At 41.5% G+C, this 23,181-nt stretch overlaps 1 protein-coding gene across 1 annotated transcript in view; it reads right to left on the reverse strand.

The window, feature by feature from the left end:
* The window catches only part of LOC148035474 (DNA-directed RNA polymerases II, IV and V subunit 12-like), a 29,307-nt gene extending 10,980 nt beyond the window's left edge, over window positions 1-18,327 (reverse strand). Inside the window, exon 1 of the mRNA XM_087677426.1 lies at window positions 18,135-18,327. The gene's annotated coding sequence lies outside the window, so the exon portion shown is untranslated. The remainder of the gene's footprint in view (window positions 1-18,134) is intronic.
* Between the last annotated feature and the right edge of the window lie 4,854 nt (window positions 18,328-23,181).

Here is a 23,181-nt window from a genome sequence, read left to right on the forward strand (position 1 = left end):
GGATGCACCGCTCAACCTCTCTACCTGTAGAGTATAGTCCCATTCTGATCCCCTAAAACGGTATGAATCGGATTCTAACTTAATAATACCTAAAGGTCGTACGACTGTAAAACCTTGTGAAAAGCCTCCCAGTTCTCTGGGACCACCCTACCGTAGGACAGACCCGTCGGGGGATCCGCCCATCCACTTCCCTCAACAGTTGTTTTTTAGTTATCTAATTAGATCCTATCACATTTATGTGTGACATTTAAAATCAGCTTCATTAATTAAGCCTTTTAGGGAATATTCACGTAATTTTATGGCACAAACACGAATGCGGAGCAAGCAATCCTTTAACAAACAAGTTCAAACAAATTCCTTAACTTATCTTCACGTTAATCCTTGTCTCCTGCCCATACAGGAGAAATTATGTATCCCTTTTGTCTAATAGAAATACCCGGTCCAAATCACATGGCACCATAATTTCCATCCAATATCTAGAATAGGATCTTCCAATGCCCTAGACGTTGGGCTCACAGCAATCTACAGCTTTGTTCCGGACTAGGCTAGGGTTATCCAAAGCTCCACTGATCCCAAGCAACCTAGGAGTGAGACACAACTTCTGTGGTTGGCCTTTTCACTACTCGACCTTCGGCCTATGAATCGAGCAGTGTCCTCTCGGGTTGAAACGCGGCATGACCTTGGAGATGATCCACCCACGCAAATTATCCTTCCTTAATTAATCCAATTAAGAATCAAGCACAATCAAGGCAATCAACCTAATATCATCTTCCAAGAAAACAGTCTTTTATTCCCCATGGCAACTTGTCATCACTGATCCCTGCCATGCATTTACCATCAAACACAAGCACCTGGAATAATCATCCAAATCACATCTCAACAATCACTTTAATGCAAAAGCATTTATAACGTTGTTTGATCAATCAACAAAAACAATGGTATCTTTTTTCAAACATTGCAGGAATAGTCGCAATAATCTTTTCATCACGTATTTGCTCTCCCCCTTAGGATTAGGAGCGGTTCTATATAAAATTTACTTAGCACATCCTTCTTTCGGCTAAGACATATGTTAAGGTTTCAAACACTGTACAAGACGTAAGTTCTATTAATCACTTACATTGATCAATAATCCAACCTTCTTCAATAAGTACAAACATATTGGACTTTCCTTTGACTTAGGGATTCCTAATTCCTTGAGCTCCTCGTTTGCCCTGTAGTTGTTGTTGCATCTAGCCTAACCCCGAATAGGATTGATAAATATATTCGGTATCGGGCGGATCTCAAGGCATTGTAGTTTTAATCTTACTGATTGTTGTTTGTACTAGCCACGCACAACTTCAAGATCCCAATGAACTAACAGTTCGAGATATTAGCAAGAACTTGGACAAAGCCTAGAGTTTTCTAAGATGAATTTCCTTAAGGCTAGGTCGCTTATCATGCCATCCATCAAGCGTGCAAGTTATGGCATGCCTTTAGTGTGGTGAAAAATATATCTATTATTTATGAGGAAAGGAGAGTCGATGATACCTTGAAATCTTATATGCTATTTATGATATGCATGAATTTATCGCTTAGCATCTAGATGCATTTTACTTCTCTTGATACCTGCGCTTTGCAATTCTATCTTTCGAATGTATGAGATAAAACCGTCTTTTCGGAAAAAGGTGGGATGGACTGCCTCGTAGGTCGCTCTTTAAGTCCCTTGTCAAATATTAGGGCTAGGCAGTGAAAACTAGTGAGTTGGAGTATTGTAGTAGAGACACAGCCTAATTTCCAATGGAACGGTGATATTGTGTCTCTTTTCTCTCCTTTCTTTCAAGATTCACACATTCTCTTTTCCGTAGTGCCAAAATTTCTCTCTCCTCTCTATGGAAACATTTCTCTATTTTTTTTTCTCTTTTCTCTTTTTTTTTGCATAAAGATGGATATATCTAATAAGTATGATAAATCTGTTCATTATAAAGAGAAAGATTCGTGGTTTCCTTTGAGTTGTGCGATCAATGATATAACCAAGTGCATAGATTTTGCATACTTTTTCCCTAGTTTAGTGTTTGTTTCATTCTGTGGAAGGAATGCCTTTAAATACATTTCCTTAATCTTCTCAAATGTATCCCAAACACTTCTATGGCTAGCCCACAAACTCTCATGAAACTCCTTCATTAACTATAATTACATATCTCTATCACTAATGACTCACAGTGGAACCCCTTTCTTCTTCTTTGCATATTTCCAGATATAAATGAATCCAATATTTAGTAGCTTATCAATCTCTTCCTTCACTGCATGTGCATGCTTAAGATTCATTGCATATGGTCATTGATTAACTAGCAATGTATCGGGGATCATGGGAATATTATGATACACGATATTTGGATCTATTCCATTCAGCCATGCAAACATGTCAAAGAATTCCCTTAAAAGATTTAAGAGATTAGTTTCTTCCTCCTTAGTTAAGTCTTTTGCTATGTACACAGGTCAAGGCTTGTCCTCTTTCCTTGCCAAGTTAACTTCCTTAACTTTAGTGGTCCTTTAATGGGTTCACTCTCTTGCCCTTTTTTCTTGGCTCCTACTAACACCACTATTCGATCACCCTTCTTAAACTTTGTGAAGCGCTTGGAAAAATCCTAGGGTTTCTTTTGTTGGCGAGCTTCTAAAGACTTCGATTGTTTCCTTCTCTCTTTCTCTAGTGAAAGATAACTTAGGAAAAAAAACAGAAAAACGATGAAGCCTCTGTGAGCACGAGTCCCCCTTCTCCTCCCAACCACACCTAGATAAGTGCTGGCACCTCCCTTCCCGTTTCCTCTGCCAGCCGTCAACTTTTCTTGAGTCCTACTATTCTTGGACTCTCTTACTCTCTAGGCTCCCCTTAACCCCGTTCGGGCGCCCAAGAGCCCGGACGGTCATTCTCGTGCGTGTTCCCCTTATATTTACCTTAATGTCACATTCAATATTTGTGACCTTAACGTGACATTAAATGTCACTTTTAATGTCACATTTCCTTCCCCTTAAGAATCGGTTTCGTCCTCCAAAACGATACTTGGAAGGTCTAACTGTAAATCGGGAAACCTTTTCTTTAAAGTACTTACTCGCTCCCATATTGAGCTTTCTTTTGAACAATCTTTCCACTTAACCAAACATTCTTGATAAATAGTATTCCTTGTTCGTCTATTACGAACATTTAATATTTTTTCTGGTTCATGTGGATTAGATTGGTCATTGAATAGCTCCTCAATATCATCATTTAAGATTAGATTATCCAAATCACCCAGCTTCTTCCTTAATTTACTTACATGAAAAACTGGATGTATTTTACTACCAGCAGGTAGTTGGAGCTTGTAAGCCAATTCTCCCACCTTTTTAAGTATTATGAAAGGACCACAATACCTTGGAATACCTTGGTGAAAGCTTTGGACATTGTCCCTTTTTCATAGTTTTAGTTTGTTCAGGCACCTTAAGATAGACCAATTCTTCTTCTTCAAAGGAGATGTCTCTTCAGTGAGGATCTGCATATGCTCTAGCTCGATTTTGAGCTTTTTTAATATTTTTTTGAGCAAATTTTAACATACTATTCATATCCTCCAAAAAGTCTTTAGCTGCCTGAACCTTTTCCTTATGTAGTCCTACTGCAAAAGGAGCTCTGGGCTGAAACCCATACATTAACATAAATGGACTATATCCAGTGGAAGAGTGCTTAGCACTGTTATATGCAAACTCTGCTATCGGTAAATACTCTTCCCAATTAGTTTGCCTTTTAGTTACATATGCCCTAAGCATATCTTCAGGAATTTGGTTAACCCTTTCAGTTTGCCCATCTGTTTGCGGGTGATCCGCCGTACTCATGCTAAGTTTAGTATCCAATTTCCTAAATACCGCACGCCAAAAATGGCTATCAAATTTTCTATTCCGATCAGAAACTATATTTGCCGGAAGGCCATACAATCGGTATATGTTCTCTACGAACAATCTAGCCAATTCTGGTGTTTTAACATCAATTGAAGTTTGAATGAACCTAGCCATTTTGGTTAACCTATCTACAATCACCCACACAGAGTCGTGCCCCCTCTGTGTTCTAGGTAAAGCAACAATAAAGTCCATGGAGATACTCTCCCATTTTCCCGAAGGAATCTCTAGTGGATGGAGAAGTCCTCCCATTTTTAATCTTTCAGCTTTATTAACCTGGCATTTATTACATTTGACCACATAGTCAAGGACGTCCTTATTCATTCCAGGCCAATAGAACTGCCTTTTAATAAGACTATAAGTCTTATTAACTCCTGGATGTCCCGCACTAGGGATATCATGACACTCAAAGAGTATCTGGCACCTTATTTCTGTATCTTTCGGGACACATACCCTACCCTTGTAGAGTAAATAACCATTATCAATGGTAAAATTCTTCCACTTGAATCTAGTTTGAGCAACCCCTGATGCTCCATTTCCTTGTTGAACATCCTCAGATATTCCTTCCTCAGTAGAAGCACTTTCATTTGGATCCCCATTTTTTATTGCTTCCCATATGTTGGAATATGCCGGATCAACCTGGCATTTCCCTTTTAAAGATTCAAGCAAGTTGAAAGTGAACTGAGTAAAACTCAATTCATTAATGATGGGCATTCTGCTGAGTGCATCAGCTACTATATTATACTTTCCTTTTCTATATCTTATCTCATAGTCGAACTCTTGGAGGAGTTCGGCCCATCTGGCTTTACGCCCGTGTAAATCCGGTTGATCATTAAGCCACTTAATGCTTTCATGATCCGATAAAATCAAAAGTTTGGCACCATACAAATAGTGCCTCCATTTCTTCATTGCATGTACTATTGCATACAGCTCCCTCTCATAAACAGAATAATTCTATTTTGCACGGTCTAATTTCTTGCTTTCAAAAGCAACTGGTCGACCTTCTAGTAATAAGACCGCGCCTATTGCCTTATCACTGGCATCAACTTCAACCACAAATGGTTTATTGGGATCCACTATTAATAGTACTGGAGCTGTAGCAATAGCTACCTTAAGTTTTTGAAAACTTTCATTTTGGTCTGTTCCCCAATTAAAACTTTTTCCTTTCCCTTTAAGTTGGTCTGTCATTGGAAAAGCTATTTTGGCATAATCTCGAATGAATCTACGATAAAATCCAGATAAACCTAGGAAGATCTGCAGCTTTTCCAGGTTCCTTGGAGGTGGCCATTCAATAATTGCCCTTACTTTTTTTAGATCCATGTTGATTCCCTCTTTCGAGATAATATGCCCCAAATATTTGACCTCTTGTGCAAAGAATTCACATTTAGTTTTCTTCGCATAAAGGGAATGTGTTCTTAACAGTTGGAATACTAATTGTAAGTGTTCCAAATGTTCTTCTCTTGATTTACTAAAGATCAAGATATCATCCAAGAAGACTACTACAAAATGTCCTAGATAGGGCCATAAAACAGAAAATCAGCTTCATAAAGGTAGCTGGTGCATTAGTGAGGCCAAAAGGCATCACCAAAAAATCATAATGCCCGTATCTAGTACGAAATGCCGTCTTGGAAACATCTTGTGCCTTAATTCTTACTTGGTGATAGCCTGATCTTAAATCTATCTTTGTGAAGAATTTTGCCCCTTGTAATTGATCAAAAAGATCTTCCATTTTGGGCATAGGAAATTTATTCTTCACCGTTATTTTATTAAGTGCTCTATAGTCAACACAAAGTCGCATAGAACCATCTTTTTTCTTTACCAATAAAATTGGTGAAGCCCAAGGTGAATTACTGGGTTGAATAAACCCTTTATCCAGGTAATCCTTAATTTGTCTTTCAACTTCTTGATGTTGTGTTTCACTTAACCTATATGGTGGTTTTAAAATAGGGTGCTTAAAATAGGGTGTGTATCCTTATTTATATCAATTGGGTAATTTATATCACCCCTATTTGGTGGAAGGCCACTTGGTAAATCAGAAGGAAACAGATCTTTAAAATCATCTAACAAACTACTCAATTCATTATTAACATTCAACTCACAAACATAAGAAAATTGTTGCTTTATATTACAGAAAGTAAAAGTATTTTGTACAGGAAAAGACCATAGCATATATACCTCACAAACTTCCTTCTTTATCAGCTTCTGAACTTCAGTAGAACACAGCAAAGGATTATCAGATACTTCATGTTCACCTTGAATAACAAAAGTTTTACCATCCCTTTCAAATTCCAGTGTATTATGGTGATAACTACGTTTTAAGGATGGTTCCAATCCCCATAGCCACTCCCTCCCTAGAGCAATATCAGCTCTTTCCATGTTCATTATTTGGAAATCAAGTTTATCTTTATATCCTTAAATCTCAATTTCCAAATTGGATACCATTGTATCCCATATTTTATTGTCTTGGCCTTGCATCATACGAACAACATATTGATGCCCACTCTTTTGTTGGGGAAGTTTCAATTTTTTGACAAGTGCATAATTTATAAAATTATGTGTGCCAGAGTCATCAATCATGACTCTAACCCTTTTTCCAGCTATCAATCCATGTACTCTAAGTAAATCATGTGGCCCAAAAGTAGGCTGCCACATAGAAGTTGACATACAACACTTATGTTGTACATCCATGTGCAAGACCTCTAAAGATTTGTACTTTTCACGGCCCTTTAATTCTAAGGTCTGCGCTACATGGATTTGTTTTTCTTTTCCCTTACCCTTGTCCTTATCCTTTCCTTTGTCTTCCCCCTTTTTCTTTTGAGGGCAATTCCAAGCAGCATGGTTAGGGGATAGGCAATTGAAACACAACTTTTCTTTTTTGGCCTTATCAAAGTCATCAGGACTTAACTTTGGCCTCATATATGGTTTCTTTTCAAAAGGTTGTTTTTTACCCTTTAAAAATGGCATTTTCCTTTTAAATTTGCCCACAAATTTTGAGGTTTCCAATTCCTTAGACTTGGGCTCCGTATCAGTGAGACTAGTGAGTGTACCTGGACGCATACTATCTTCATGAATTAATGCAAATTTAATTGCCTCTTCCAGCGTCTTAGGTAAACTCCGTTTTACTTCCTTTTTACAAGTTTTATCTAGTCCCCTAATGAATCCTCTTGTTTTTTGGAATTCATCTATTCCTTCCAATTTGAGGATTATCTCACGATATTCCTCCAGATATGTCAGCAGGGGTCGTCCCTTTTGTCTGACATAATCCCAATCTTCCCAATTTCTTTCCATTTCATTTTCAGGAAGAAATTCTTTCAAAAAGACGGATTCAAATTGAGCCCAGGTTTCAGGTATTTTATTCGCCTCCTTTAAAGTTCGCCACCACTTATATGCTTTGGGCCCCAAAGTTAAACTAGCCTCCAGTGCTTGGAGATGTGGTGGGGTATTTTTTAATTTATGTAAATCTTCCCATTTTTGGAGGAAATTAAAGATTGTGTCTTTATTCCTATCTTTTTCCTCCCCGTAAAATTGAGGTGGTTTCATATCCTTTAGAACAGGATTATCCCTCAATTTATGGTAAGGTTGGGGTTCCTTAGGATCTCGCATAGTCACATCTAAATCTTTCGATGAAGATGGGACATCTGAGATTTCTATCTTATTTTTATCTCTTTCCAACAATAAAGTTAATTGAGATTTTATTTCAGTGAGTGTTTGAGTTAAAAATTCCATTTGAACCCCCTGAGTTTGCACACGAGCAGTAAGATCATCGAATTGCTCTCGTGTAGCAAAAAATTCTTCCCATTGTTCTTCTTGTATTTCTGGTTCATGGGGATCTACCATAGGTTGGTCCCCCAGAACTAGAGCTTTCCATTACCCTTTCTTTCCCTTTTTCTGCCATTAATACACTGGAATTGGAAAGCAAAGATAAGAAATTTGCATACAAAATAAAGTACTTCCCTGATTTTAATGGCAGACAGTTGTTGCTGGTTTGGAAGAAAACCCGAAGAGTAAGAAACAAATTTTATCTTCCCAAACTAGAGCAGTGAAGCAGTCATGCTGGAAATTCAATTTCCTGACTTCAGTCGTGTATGACATTTTTCCGTCCGTTCCATGACATTTTTATGTCCCTCTCACAGCAGTCGTGTCATGTCCGTCTCACAACAGTCGTGACACGTTTCCTCGCGACCCCACGCCTGGTCGTTTCATCTGAACCTTCCTTCTGTCCGTAACGTGTCACTTTTTACGTGACGTGGCACGTCTCACTTTTTTTTTCTTCACGGCCCGTCACGCTTTCACGGCGTCTCTTTTCGGCCAATACTCATTAATGACGAGTGACACGCGACCTTACGAAGGACTGACGACCTGGCGGACGACTGACGACCTGGCGAACGACGGATCTAGCCGTTGAACCATAGGCTCTGATACCAATGAAAGATAACTTAGGAAAAAAACAGAAAAACGATGAAGCCTCTGTGAGCACGAGTCCCCCTTCTCCTCCCAACCACGCCTAGATAAGTGCTGGCACCTCCCTTCCCGTTTCCTCTACCAGCCGTCAACTTTTCTTGAGTCCTACTATTCTTGGACTCTCTTACTCTCTAGGCTCCCCTTAACCCCGTTCGGCCGCCCAAGAGCCCGGACGGTCATTCTCGTGCATGTTCCCCTTAGATTTACCTTAATGTCACATTAAATGTCACTTTAATGTCACATTCAATATTTGTGACCTTAACGTGACATTAAATGTCACTTTTAATGTCACATTAATGTCACATCTAGCCTCTTGCACCTTAGGTGGATTGAGAGGTCCCCCTTGGTGCATTTGGTCCTAGCTAGGTGGTTAAGGCATTTTGGGGTCCCTATCATAGCTTATCTAACTCGGAGTTATACTCACAATTCTCACTAGAAGAGGCTATATCCCTTGGTAGTCGTAGCTCTAAGGCTGACTCCACTCCAAAGAATGATATAGTGCCAAGCTAGGCTAATCCCACTTGTTCATAATCTACTACCTCTAGATATTCTAGCCAAGGTCGATTGCAATCTACTTGACAACTCCTTTGTTCACTCTAAAGTGTTGACCTCTCAGTGTTTAGAGTTTACTTTGATTTGCTCAATCACTCTTCCATCCATGTCATATTCTATGGTCTCTGGCCATACTCTTCTCCCTTTTCACTTCCTTTTCCTTCAAACCATGAGTGGAAAGACAAAAAAAGAGACCTTATTCCTCCAATGATTGCATGTTATCCTTAACATTCCACAAGGACTTAACTTTTCATACTCCAGTTGGAGTCCAATTAAACTAAAAGTCAAAGCCCACTTCTAGTTCTTCTATGTGAGAACTTACAAACCAGTTCTTCATGTCTCATCAACAAGGACCCCGTGCAATTTGGGGCTTTTGCACTTTGAGCAAAATTTGTGCAACATTTGGATATTTTATATACATGCAGGTTGAATTCCACGTAATTTTGACATCAACCCTTGGTAAAATTTTGGGGTTTTGCTGAAATTGCTCTATTTTGGCAAAACTAGCATGTCCCATGCATGACATAGAAAATGAAAATGTGTGTTTGATGCTTTGATCACAAAATTTTGGGGCTTTTGATCATTCGTGTCAAATTTTATGCCCGTGGGTACATGTACAACAGAAATTGCAGCTGAAATTTTGAGATTTCTCATGTAATGTGATGCATATGTCCTTGGAACAGCTGTAATCAGTTGGATAATGCTGTAGCACATGGTTCGGTGCTTCTGAAAATTTAAATACAGATCTGAAATCTGTGCTTCTATATGGTCATTTATTGTTGATTGGTACTTGTTTGTACCTTGGTCACTTGGGTGACAGTTTGGGCCTACATTTGCTGTTTTTTTGTCACATTTAGGCTGAAAATCATGGCTGGCAGCAATGACAGTAGTAATCTAATGCATATAAAGAAGCTTGAAGCCGCACATAGCTTTGCAGTTTGGCAAAAACAGTGCTACAATATCCTGTTACAAAAGAAGCAGGCAAAGCCAATCAAAACCAAAGGGGCAAAGCCCGCGGACATGGAACAAGACGATTGGGATGAGTTAAATGAGCTTGCACGCTCAACCATAGAGCTATCGATTTCTGATATCTTGCTGTTCAACATTGAAGGTTTGGATTCTGCATATGCTATATGGACTAGACTGGAAGAACTATATACACAAAAGAGTGCTGCAAGCAAAGTGTATTGGCTGAAAAAGCTTATGGATTTGCGTATGAAAGAGGGTACAGCAATGTCTACTCACTTGAGTGAGTCTAACTCCATTTTCAGCCAGCTGGTTGCCTTGAAGTTCATGATTGATGAGGAATCTAAGGCTACTTTCTTACTTTGCACTCTACCAGAGAGTTGGGATACATTCATGACTGCTATGAGCAATTCTAATGTAATCCTTTTGTATGCTGATGCAGAGAGTCCTCTCCTTATGAAAGAGATGAATCGGCAAAACAATACATCCAGTAAGTCTTCCAATGCTTTGCATACTAGGGGCAAATCACAGCAAAAGGGAAAATATGATGGCAAGGGACGCAGTAAATCACGTGGCAAAGATGTTGAATGCCATCATTGTGGCAAGAAGGGTCACTTTAAACGTGACTACTACAAATGGAAGAAAGAGAAAGGAAAAGGCAAGAAGATAGATTGTGCAATTACAGTTTCAACATGGCTCTGTCTTTACACTTCAAAATGTACGGCATGTACCTCAGCTCAAGAAGAGCTTGATTAGCACAGGACGGTTAGATAATGATGGTTTTCATACCACCTTTGGTGATGGAAATGGAAGATCTCTAAGGGATCTAGGGTTATTGCCAGAGGTTGCAAGAGTGATACTTTGTATCCACTTCATGTATCTAGTGTGCGTGACCATGTTGTTGCAGTGACCGAGCAGCCAAGCATTTCTTTGTGGCATGGCCAGTTGGGACACATGAGTCAAACACGAATGAAAGTGCTTTCTCGTTTGGGTTACTTGCCTTGTCTTCGTTATGCTAATTTTGAGCATTGTGATCATTGTATTTATAGCAAACATACACAGACGTCTCACAAAAAGTCTCTTTCTTTGAAATCTTCTCCTCTAAAGTTAGATGTATGTCAAATGCTAGGATTAACTTTAGGGGAAAGAAATATTTTGTTACCTTTGTCGATGATGCTACACGAAAAGTATGGGTTTACCCCATTCATAGCAAGGATAAAGTGCTTGATAAGTTTAAAAATTTCTTGGCATTGGCTGAAAATCAGACAGATAAGACACTTAAGTGTCTTCACTCTGACAATGGTGGGGAATTTGTGTCCAAGGTCTTTCAGGCATTTTGTGACAGCAAAGGGATAAAGAGGGAGCTCACTGCCCCTCTTAAGCTCCCAAAATGGAATTGCAGAGCGTATGAATCGGACCATACAAGATAAGGTCCGTACGATGCTGTCTCATGCTGCATTACCCTATGGTTTTTGGGCAGAGGCTGTTATGACAACCGTTCACTTGATTAATCAGTCACCAAACAGGTCTTTTTTTTTTTAAGGGGGGGAGAAAGAGTTCCCCAAGAAGCGTGGTCGGGCAAGCCACCTTCATATGCTCATCTGAAAGTGTTTGGTTGTGAGGCTTTTGTGCACATTCGTAAAGAAAAGCGCAGCAAACTTGAGCCAAAGTCCTGTAAATGCATTTTCCTAGGATATGGTGACGAGGGTGAAATGGGGAATAAATTGTGGGATCCCAAGAAAAGGAAAGTAGTACACAACAATGACGTTATCTTCCCAGAAGATCGCATGCACAAACAGCCCGAAAAGACTAAGGAGGTCCGTAGGGTTGTATTTCAGAAAGAAATACATTTTGGACAGCGAAATGTGCCCGCTGTACAGCAGCAAATACCTGTTGTAAATAAACCTATAAATGCAGGAAATGTGTCAGAAGTGGAGCAACGGTGGAAGCATAAACATGTGCTGAAATAAACTGCTGAAACACAAGACAAAAAGAGAAAAGAAAGAACACGATACAGATGAGAACTCAGATGTATACACGGAAAATGGAATCCATATATCTGAACACGAGACAGTCGCATACAACAGTGAGTCACTGGCTGCGTGGGCACTGGCACTGGCACCTCTCTCCACAGAGTCTGCAGATGGTGAAGATGATGTGTCTGACTGAGGAGGAGCCACTGAGAATAAATAGGCTGAAAAAGTGGGGAGCAATAATGCTCGTCGGACAGCATTAATGCTGAGCCGACTAGTGCATAAAATGCCCCAATGGCATAAAATGCCACACCAAAAAAATACCTAAAATACCTAATAAAAATGCCCAGCCCAGATCAAGCTCAGACTCACACATGAGCTGACAAATACTCTGCTAACACCCTCTCTCAGATCATGAGTGATCTGATACAATACAATAGTATAATGAAAAGGGATCAGAAACTATACAACATAGAACCACCAAGTAGAACCATGGATACCCAAGCAGTGGGTGATCAAGCCACCACCAAGGTGCCTCGGAGAGAACCTGATGTCGATGTCGATCGTACCAAACACCTGAAAATAGAGAAGATCATAGCATGTCTCTGTGTCCATCATCAATGTCTCGCAGTAGCATACAAGACCATCCTGTCAAAAATGCCTCCGAACATATGTAACCATAGATTCCCCGCCTTTGGCCAGACCGCCAAAGTGTCCCCTCATGTGAGCTCTAGACGAAAGCCTCCCGCTCTCTGTCAGAGAACCAGCTCATCATGAACCTGGATGTCAATCCCAGCTCCAGGATTTGATTCCACCAGACTGAAGTCGATGCGTCAGGGACTCCCTCTCTGGAACCTGTGCACCTGTATAAAAATATAGATGAGGCGCGGCTGCCCCATCTGAACACCCGCTCACACTCCCTCTCTGGCACAAGAGAGTCGTGAGGGATGACCTCATCACCACCACTAGAAAGCAGCCGAGGAAGGGGCCACCAAGCCCTTCCCGCGATCCAAAGAAGAGGATCCCTTCCGCGCCTTGGACTTCACCTTGGTCGGAGGATCGGAGTCAGAGTCTGATGAAGGAGAGGACTCGTCGGTAGAGTCAGCATCCCGCTTCGTCTTCTGCTCCTTCTTCCTGGAAGCTGCTAACTTCTTGCAGTCCTTCCGCAAATGTTCCTTCTTGCCACAGTGGTAACACTGGGCCTTCGACTTCTTCTTCACGTCACCCCTCTCTGAAGCTACATAAGCCTCACCTCCATAATGTGCCGGAAGCCGCCCCTGTAAGCTCAAGGATGCCTCATGCTCAAGAAGCATCGAGGTCATATGTGTAAAACTGACAGGAGTCGATGATGTCTGCGCCCGCAAAGCATTGGCCACTCCATCAAACTCCGGGGGGAGCTTGTAGAGGACCGTCCCGACAAGATGCAACTTCTGCCATACTTCAGGAGAGGTCCTACAGGAGGTAACCGCCGGTAAGACCGCTTTAGAAATACACCGAAGCAACGCCGAGTAAGCACGGGCATCGTCCGAGTCCCATGTGAGCACCGCTTCCTCATGGTTGTCCTCATCAAAGTCTTCAGGAAGAGGAAAAGGACGGAGAGGTCGAGCAATAGCTCCACAGACGATGTACCATAACCGCTTCTGCACAAACCAAGCTTTCATGACAGCACTCCATGTGAGATAATCAAGTCCATGTAACTTATCATCAGTGGAAGTGCACGGAGGAGCCATATGGAGAGGATAAGAAGAGAAGTAGAGAAGAGATGGAATTTAGAGAGGAAACACAGCCAAAACACAAGCACAGACTACAGAAAATGAGAGTTCACATGCAATAGAACCCAAAATCTGATCAATAGAAGACAAAATCTGCTGCAGAAAGTCAAAAAATCAGTCAAAAACTGCCAAAAACAGCAAAAACGGCCTGAAGGAACAGCCACCCAGCCACGAGAGATGCTGAATCAGCAAAATGCAGGCTGTAAACTGGAGAAAACAGGTAGTAAACTGTCGCCAGCAGCTGCAGATGAAAAACGCAGGCAGCAGAGGGTGCGTAGGCAACAGAGGGTGCGAAGGCAGCAGGCGATGGCAAAACTGCAAAAAACGCAGGCTGAAAACAGCCCCAAAACAGGTCGCCTGGCTGCGACAGCAGCCGTTTGATCAGCAGGGGTACAAAACAGTCCTGAAATCAGCAAGAAAACACAGCAGAAACACGCATCCTGAAAACTGATACCATGTCAGAAGTGAAGCAGCGGTGGAAGCATAAACATGTGCTGAAATAAACTGCTGAAACACAAGACAAAAAGAGAAAAGAAAGAACACGATACAGATGAGAACTCAGATGTATGCACGGGAAATGGAATCCATATATCTGAACACGAGACAGTCGCATACAACAGTGAGTCACTGGCTGCGTGGGCACTGGCACTGGCACCTCTCTCCACAGAGTCTGCAGATGGTGAAGATGATGTGTCTGACTGAGGAGGAGCCACTGAGAATAAATAGGCTGAAAAAGTAGGGAGCAATAATGCTGGTCGGACAGCATTAATGCTGGCCGACTGGTGCATAAAATGCCCCAATGGCATAAAATGCCACACCAAAAAAATACCTAAAATACCTAATAAAAATGCCCAACCCAGATCAAGCTCAGACTCACACATGAGCTGACAAATACTCTACTAACAAAATGATGTTGGAAATGATCAGCCAGCCATTGCCCATGAAAATGGGCCATTACATGTCCAAGAACAGCCAGGACAGCAAGCTGTTAATGCTGATTTTGCAGGCTGAGATGCCAGGACAGCATACTAAAAATGGAAATTTGCAGGAACAACCAGCAAACAATGACCATTGGGTTAGGAGATCGTCTAGGGCTACTAGACAACCTGACAGGTTTGTTCCTGGTACAATTAATGTGGCTAACTATGTCATGTTGACAGATTGTGGTGAACCATCTTGCTTCAAGGAAGCAATGGACAAACAGGACAACAAGAAATGGTATAAAGCCATGTTGTCAAAGATGGAATCTCTTGAAAAAATGGCACTTGGGACTTGGTGCAGTTGCCTAAAGGGCAGAAAACCCTTCCATACAAATGGGTTTACAAGATGGTCAAAGTACAAAGCAAGATTGGTTGCAAAGGGGTACAAGCAGAAGCATGGAATTGACTTTGATGAGATTTTCTCTCTTGTAGTCAAGATGACTACATTGAGAACCATTTTAGGCTTGGTTGCAGTTGAGGATATGGAGCTCATACAAATGGATGTAAAGACTGTGTTTTTACATGGTGATCTGCATGAAGACATATATAGGCAGCAGCCTAAAGGGTTTGTTGAACAAGGAAAAGAAAAAATGGTATGTAAACTCAAAAGGAGTTTGTATGGGCTGAAACAAGCACCAAGAGAATGGTATCATAAGTTTGATACATTCATGCAGTCCCAAGGCTTTCATAGAAGTCAAGTGGATCACTGCTTGTACACCAAGAAGGCAACAGATGGCAGCCTGATTATCTTGGTTTTGTATGTTGATGACTGTGTTAGGGAAAACCCTCTCGAGAACCTCTACACCAGTATACCTATATAGATGAGGTGAACCAACCCCATCACACCACCCCCTCACCCTCTCTCTCTGGCATTGGCGAGTTGTAAGAGAGGACCACATCATCTGTACTAGCAACTTGGAAGGGAGGCTCCTGCAGCCATCACTAGGGCCACAGAACTGGAGCCTAAACCTAGACCAAGAGAGAAAAAAGACTCGCCGAGAGAGTTGTCAACCTTCATCACCGTCCACTCTTGCTCTTACTGTAAAGCTGCTAATGTCATGCGGTCCTTCTGGAGGTATCCCGTCTGGCCACAATAATAGCATTGAGACTTCTTCTTCTTTAGTCGTAGGGCACCCCTCTCTAAAATTGGAACATCTAAAGCACCAACGGATAGCATCCTCACAAAAACCTGAAGAGGAACACAGCAAATCCCCAACATAACACTTGTAGAGAAAGAAATAATGTCAACATGCTGACCTTGAAGAGGAGATGCCGGAGGAGCCATGAGAAGGAAGATACAAAGAAGATGAAGAAAGACAAGGAATCTTGAGGAAGATTACTATGCAAAGAATATAGACTTACAAGGATTGCACAAGTTCAAAGCAATAAAGAAAGCACATAGAGAAAAGATCAACAGTAAACAGAGTGTAGTGATGAAAACGTGGCAATCGAATGCACATGAACCCTCTCTAAAGCTAAGCAATGTATCACCAAAGGAAAATACAGACCAAACACAACCAAAAATAGCCTGAAGCCTATCGCCCAACCCTGCACAGAAGCCAAAAAGCAAAACACAGAGGCTAATCAATAAAACGCAGACAGTAGCTGCAGTAAATGCAGTCAACCTGCAAGAAAACAAGTCGCCACAGCCTTTTGTCCCAAAACGCAAATTTAGAGGGGTCAAGCCCTGAAACAGCCCTAGAAAAAAGTAAACGCAAATGGCAGACCGTAGAAGCTGGGAAAAGAGCAGAAAAACATGCCAAAAATCTCATTTAGATTTCTCCTCCATAAGGATTAATAGGAATATAGATTTCATTTGGGAGAGGAGTGGAGACCATCTACAAGATGGATGTTTACTACAACATCGACCACATTATCCAAATCATTATTTCTTTGCAACCTACTAAAAGTTTGATTAAGGTTGGAAAAGATCCTAGAGCAAAGGGCACAAGTCTGTCGAGGAGATTGACAAGCAACCTATCAACTGGAACACACACATCCAAGATTGTAATAGCTTCGACTCAAGGAGTGGCTTCACATCTGGTGGGCTAGCTAGGAGATTGGCCCTACCCACTCCACTAGGTACAAAAGCAAAGAGTGGAATGACAAAGGGGCAAAAGCGAGGAAGTAAAATAGAGGGAGCAAGGCCAAGAGAAAGGATATTCATGCAAAGCTTTCCCAATTTGGCTAGCCCCTCAAGCCTCATCACAAAGAGCTTGTGCAACCAAGACATGGATGGGCATTTCACCCATGGGCATCCTAGTGCAGGTGGCAAGTAGAGTTGAAGGTGGCTCCCAAGACAACTCTTTTATGTAGGCGAGTTATGCGAGTAGGTAGAGTCACAAGCGTCTCCTCAACAAAGTAACCACAAATCGTCTCACCCCTAAAATATTTCACTCCCAAAACATTGCATTTTGGCCTAAACATTTCACCCCTAGATGCATCCTAAGTGAAAAGCTACATGAAATGGCAAAGTAACACATTCAAAATGCATATGTTCATCAAATTTCTAATAGAAATTGTTCTATAACCTAGTTCCTTCGAGCAAAAAAGATAGGTGAAACATTGCATAATGAAGCATTTTACTAGTGAAACGCACATTTCACATTTCCACACTACTGAAACACATTTCATGGTTACCATGCTTCCCAAACACCTCTTTTGTCTAGGAGAGTAGCCGCCTAACTTTGGATAGAGAGCAGCAAGGTCTTGACTTCCCTTGCATCCCTTGGAGGATAAAAGCCATAGGGCTCCAAGGGAAGACAAGGCAAACGGATCCACACATAGCTTGGTCAGCAACCCAAGGGTGAGACCTTCTGATGTGGGAGGGTAGGCCTATGGATGAATTGGAACTTAGACTAGGACCCGCGAGAGTGGCTTTGGCCTTGGGCCCATTTCAGACCTCTTTGGATGCATGAGACATTCCCTGATAAAAAGGGAACCATCTGTTTCACACAGTCCGGACGCCTTCACAAATTTATAAAAGTGTCGAGAATGTATTCCCTCTAAAGCCATTGGCCATATGGTTAAAGATTCAGATTCGCACGGGACGTGTGAGTTCAAGTCCTCTCAGTGCGATTCTAGGTGGGGGAAACCTTTCGGTCGGCAAGGACACGGCGCTAATCTTTTTGCTGCGCGCAGAACTTTTGGAAGAAGTATACATGCGCCACATCAGCCCGACGCACCTGTCATCGAAAGTGGTCCGTACATGTCTGTAGCCAGCCTTACTCAACAATCGCCCAGAAGGCAGTAAGCTTCTTTGCTTACAGAACCCAGAGTGGCGGACACATCTCGATGCAGATGACATGGACTGGGCCCCATCATGCCGCAGGCATTGAGCAGAACAGAGCATCGTGGATGCTTTCTATCAAACCTTCTGGCAATGCTTATGGGATTGTTGGCGGCCGTTATGGCTTGCAGAGCATTGGGGTCGAGCAATCGCTAGATGGTTGGTCCAGAAAACCCTAGTGTCACACAAGAACTGCGTCCGGAATCGCAGAAGCAAGCACAGAGAGAAGCGGAGCTCTTACCCGAGACGGAAGGAGCAGGAATCGGTGGGCTTTGTGAAGCAGAGAAAGTGTGAAGCGTCAGCTGCGGGAAGCTCTGGAGGGGACGTTGATGGCGTCGAGTCCTGCCATCGTGCGCTCGCAGGCGGAGTGTTGATAAGGCACTCGTCCGACTCGATGGCGCTTCGGCATAAAATGGGTTATTGATTCGAGAGTCCACATGATGGAAATGTAAACAAGGGCGTGCTCTAAGGTAAGGGGGCCAACTCTAGAACACTTAAGAAAAAATATGTATTTTTTAGGGGAATTTCACATTTTACAATTTTTTTGAGCTTTGAATATATGAGCATGTAGGAGATACCAAGAAGATTTGAACGAGTTTGATATTGATTTTTTTATTTTAAACATATTTTATATAATTTAATAATATAATTTTGAGAGGTAAGGGTGTACTTGAGAGCCAATAATGTAACTGCAATAGATGAATCTCTATGTCAAAACTTTGATGTGAAGGATTCTAATATGGGCTTCAAGTTGCAAGAGATTAACCTTGATGCATAAACAATGTGGTAGTGACCCCTTCAAACCATGTTCATCCACACAACCCCAACTCAATTGAGAAAAGAAGGGAAAAGTTTGATGCAAAAGCTACAAGAATTAAAAAGGAGTTCCAAGACATACGCAAGAATGTCTTAAACATTATGGAGTGTGGCTAAAAGGAAAGAACCAAAGCACAACAAAAGCAAGTTGATAAAATGCTTACCTTGCAAGCTATACAAGTGTAAGCTACTAAAAATTAGGTCCAAGTTCTACAAGAATCTATAAAGAGTGTGCACAATGTCTTTTATACTTACATGTCTTGCCAAGCCCACAACCCCCTTAGTTTTAGAGCTTAGGGGATACTCACAACAGCACCAACAAAGTCATTCCTCTTTTGAAGTTGTTTTCTTGTTCCTCTTTCTCTATTCTTACATTTTATTAGTGTTAACTACAATGAGAAAAAAGACCTATAATTCTTGGAAAGAATACATATTTGTAAAATTTATTCTATTACTTTGTTGAGATCTGAGCTTCCTCCCATCAAAATTGTAACAAAGAAAAGGGCAAATTGAAGTTATTGCTTGTATTACTCAAATATTTAATTAAGATTAAGGTCTAAAAGCATTGTATAAATAGGATGAAAACTAATGGAAAAGGCTATTTATGTGTGTACAAACTTTACCCTCTTGATTTATTGCAACCTTTTTTCCTTAAGAGTGAGAGTGGAGAGGGACTGTGAGAGCATGTGTGGAGTGAGGGACATGATTGTGTGAAGCTCCTTGCATCCTATGTGCTTCTTCTCCATCCCATTTCATGGTGAGTTCCTTCAAGAGTGAGAGGATGTGAGAAAGTGAGGGACATGGAACAAGAAGCCTTCTTATTCTCTTCATCTCCTTGAGCTCATTGTGGATCTCTCCTCTGCATCACGGCAAGAAGGAAGCGAGACTAGAAGATGAAGGAGGTTACATTTGGATTGGGAATGAGGCAAGCCAATACAATGACTAAACCAAGGTAAGTATGAGCAAGCATATTCTCCCATCATTTAATATGAATCTGTTGTGTGAGTAGAGTAGATGAGAGATAGTCACATGATTTGTGCCTCATACTATTGAAACAATAAAAGCATATCCGATGGTCTCAATGTAAAGCTCATAGAGCATAACATGTTGGTTCCATTTGGCGAGACAATTACACGTTGACTACAAAGTCACTCATGTATGTTACACCAAGGAATAGGATATGGTACTTGCCTACTAAGCCTGAAACATGGGAAGTAGTTTGGTCATCATCTTAGGTTTCATGCTTAAAAACACCATTCTTACTATTTGAAAAAAGTAAGGAGTGAGGTAGAATAGTAGTCAAACATGCTTATGGAGAGTGTTAATGTGATTGAAGAAGGTAATAGTAAAGGGATTTGAAAGAAAAATATATTGAATTTCTTAAGGAATTACCATCATGACAAGTGCTTTTGCCATGGGAGACCAATCTACACACACACATACCCCAAGTGAATGTAGCTCAATTGGTTAAGTTGAACGAGTGGTGAGGAAAAGATCTTGGATTCAACTCCTACATTCCACATGGTTATTTAGTATCATTATTATATAAAGGAAGATTTGAACTTGGGCCAATGAAGTGGCTTACCACCAGGGTAACCACTTGTGTGTGTGTGTGTGTGTGTGTGTGTGCGTGCGTGCGTGCGTGCGTGCGTGTGTGTGTGAGAGAGAGAGAGCACTTTATGGATATGTTATCCAAACAGGGTAGAGCATTTGCATTTCAACTATGAAATGGGCTATGCTGATCCAAGTATTGAAGCACCTATGGTTATTTATACTATCTCTTACCTGCCTCGAATTTTGTAGCCAATTCCAATGCCTGAAGCTTATCTATTCGACCTCATTGACTTACTAAATGAGAAAATTAGAATGGGAATTCAGAATCCTTCTTCAGTTGTATATTCAAACAAATGGTTTACAATAGCAAAGAAAAATGGAATATTGTGGTCTATTCAAGATATGCAATTGGTAAATAAAGTGGCTATCAAAAATATAGGGACGGGTCCAGTTATAGATGAATTTGTAGATGCCACACCAATGCATAGCGCACATGGATTGGCACATAGTGCACAGTGCACATGTGCATGACACCCCTATAATAGGATGCATCACCAATCCCATTGAGCACACTAAGACTTGCATTGCATTTTGTCTTATTTGTGCACCTTGCATTAATCCATCTAGATGCTTATGCACATACACATACAATCTTGCACACATTGTGTCCCCTCTTTTCTTTTCCTCTTAACCAATGCCACTCTATTCATAAGGGAGGGTTGGATTGTTAAGAGGAGGAGAGAATGAGGCACCCATAGTGCGCAATGTACCATCCTATCACATCTAGAACCCTGCACTTGGCCACTTTAAACAAAGAAACACTCCAATGCATATACCACGTGCATTGACCCCACTGTAGTGTACTTCACCTAGTGCACTGCATCTTTGCATGCCCACATATATTGTGCATTGAACTAGTGCACTAGTACACCTTAACCCACCACACCACACTCCACCCACATGCATTGCATATAAGGCACTATTTGGAGTTCACTGCAAGTAGACCATTGCATTCCCTTCACCTAGTGCACAAGCCCACAATTGCATTCCATCCAATCATTCACCTAGGTGCACTACACAATGCACTTGTATATGCAATGATGCATAGTGCACGTATGTAGGTGCACATGTGCACTACTACACCCACATTTAACCCATCAATGCACTTGTTTACATCCACCCTAGCTCACTCACAACACAATACACTAACAATCTAGTCTATTAGTGCATTAGCTTCCTTGCATTACAACCTTGTGCATTAGCCCCCGCAAGGTGCACACTGCACAGCTCATGGTGCACATGGTGCACAACACTCGATGCATAGTGCACACATGCACATGTACTGGGTCACACCACCCTAATGCACAAAAATTGGATGTATGCTTACACGTTTGCTAGTTGACTCTTTTTTCTCTCTCATTCGGTCGACGCTTGCCTTTTTTCTAAAGGAAGCTAACGGGAGTGAGAAAAAGACAAACATGCACCTTACAATGCACAAGTATGCACCCCTACAACATATAGGTAACTAAAAACATCAATTCTTGCATCAAGCTTAAAACACTTGCCATTGCTCACCTACACCTCATTGTTATATCTACTTAGCCTCTCACTAGTGCACACTACTTGAATGGTACTTGTTATGGTAGCTTTGGTTGTTTTATCCCAAGGGAGGACCACCAGATTTACATGCTTATTTATGGGTTGGTTGTTATGATAGTCATGCATCAACATGTGGTTTTTTATTCATGCTTAGCAGCTCATACATAAGGTGGTTGAGCAAGAAGCTGCTCATTGGGGTGACTTCTAGCTAGGCAATTAAGTATATTGCAACTTTTATAGCTGTGGTTGAGTGTGTTTCGCTCAAATGCCTTTTTGGTTAATTTAGGTGTTGGACAATCATTTGACACTATCGTCTTCATTAACAATTAGAGCTTTGGGCTTGATGTCCTTTGTATATTGATCATAGTCAACTCGGCTTAGCAGTTCCCTATATATATGAGTGCTAGCTTTTGTTCACGAGAAGAAAATCATAAGAAAAAGCAGTTAGCTCCACATTGGCCATAGTCACAGCACCTAGGGGTTCTCAAGTTAGGCGTGTCTGGTGGCCTCGGTCGGCCCCCTAGCCTCTCTTTTGATTCCCCACATCACGCTTAGGGCACATCGAGGGTAGGACATACCTAGGGAGGTCACACTCGCCTATGGTTAGACCTGTCACCTAAAGCTACACCCACCGCACCTCCTGCATGCACAAACTAGGTCCTCAAGTGTGGGACAACCCCTCAGGCTTTGCTTGTGGTTCAACCCAACTCCTAGTTCCACTAGCACGAGCACAATGCACACACGGTAAGGTAGACACTCCCCATAGGTAGTGCACTTCTTCTCTTTTTAGGTAAAGACAAATGCTACAAACCATTGACATTGGAGGTCCTGCCATCCACTCTACATACCCTCAGCCTCCAACAATGCAACCATTTGCCAAAGCTTCTCACCTAGTGCCAATCCACACAAGGCCCCACCGTCAACTTAGGAACCACCCTTCAATGAACCAAGCCCACATCAACAAGACATGCAAGTGCCGTGGGACTGGCACTCATCTAGGAGGGGGTAATATTAACCACCCTAGCTCGAGATGGAGAAAGAAGAAGTCAAGAATGCATATGCAATGAAAGAAGAAGGATGGAGAATAACCAAAAGCATAAGGGAGGCCTCAAAAATGAAGTCAAAGGCAAAGGCACACTTTTAAATGCAAGGCAACATCCCTAAAACTTTTGTAAAAGAGTGCAAGGCTCCCTCCTATGCAGATTGTAAAAGGTAGACGGGCATAGGTAAAGAGATAGGGCAAATAGAAAGGAATGGAAAAAGAGGACCTTGCCACAATGGCCAATCATGTAAAAAAGGGGATGGGTGCCCAAGGGATT

This window comes from Lygodium microphyllum, chromosome 5, assembly GCF_053477565.2.
Source record: "Lygodium microphyllum isolate KBCC chromosome 5, Lygodium_microphyllum_v1.1.10, whole genome shotgun sequence".
NCBI classification, from domain to species: domain Eukaryota; kingdom Viridiplantae; phylum Streptophyta; class Polypodiopsida; order Schizaeales; family Lygodiaceae; genus Lygodium; species Lygodium microphyllum.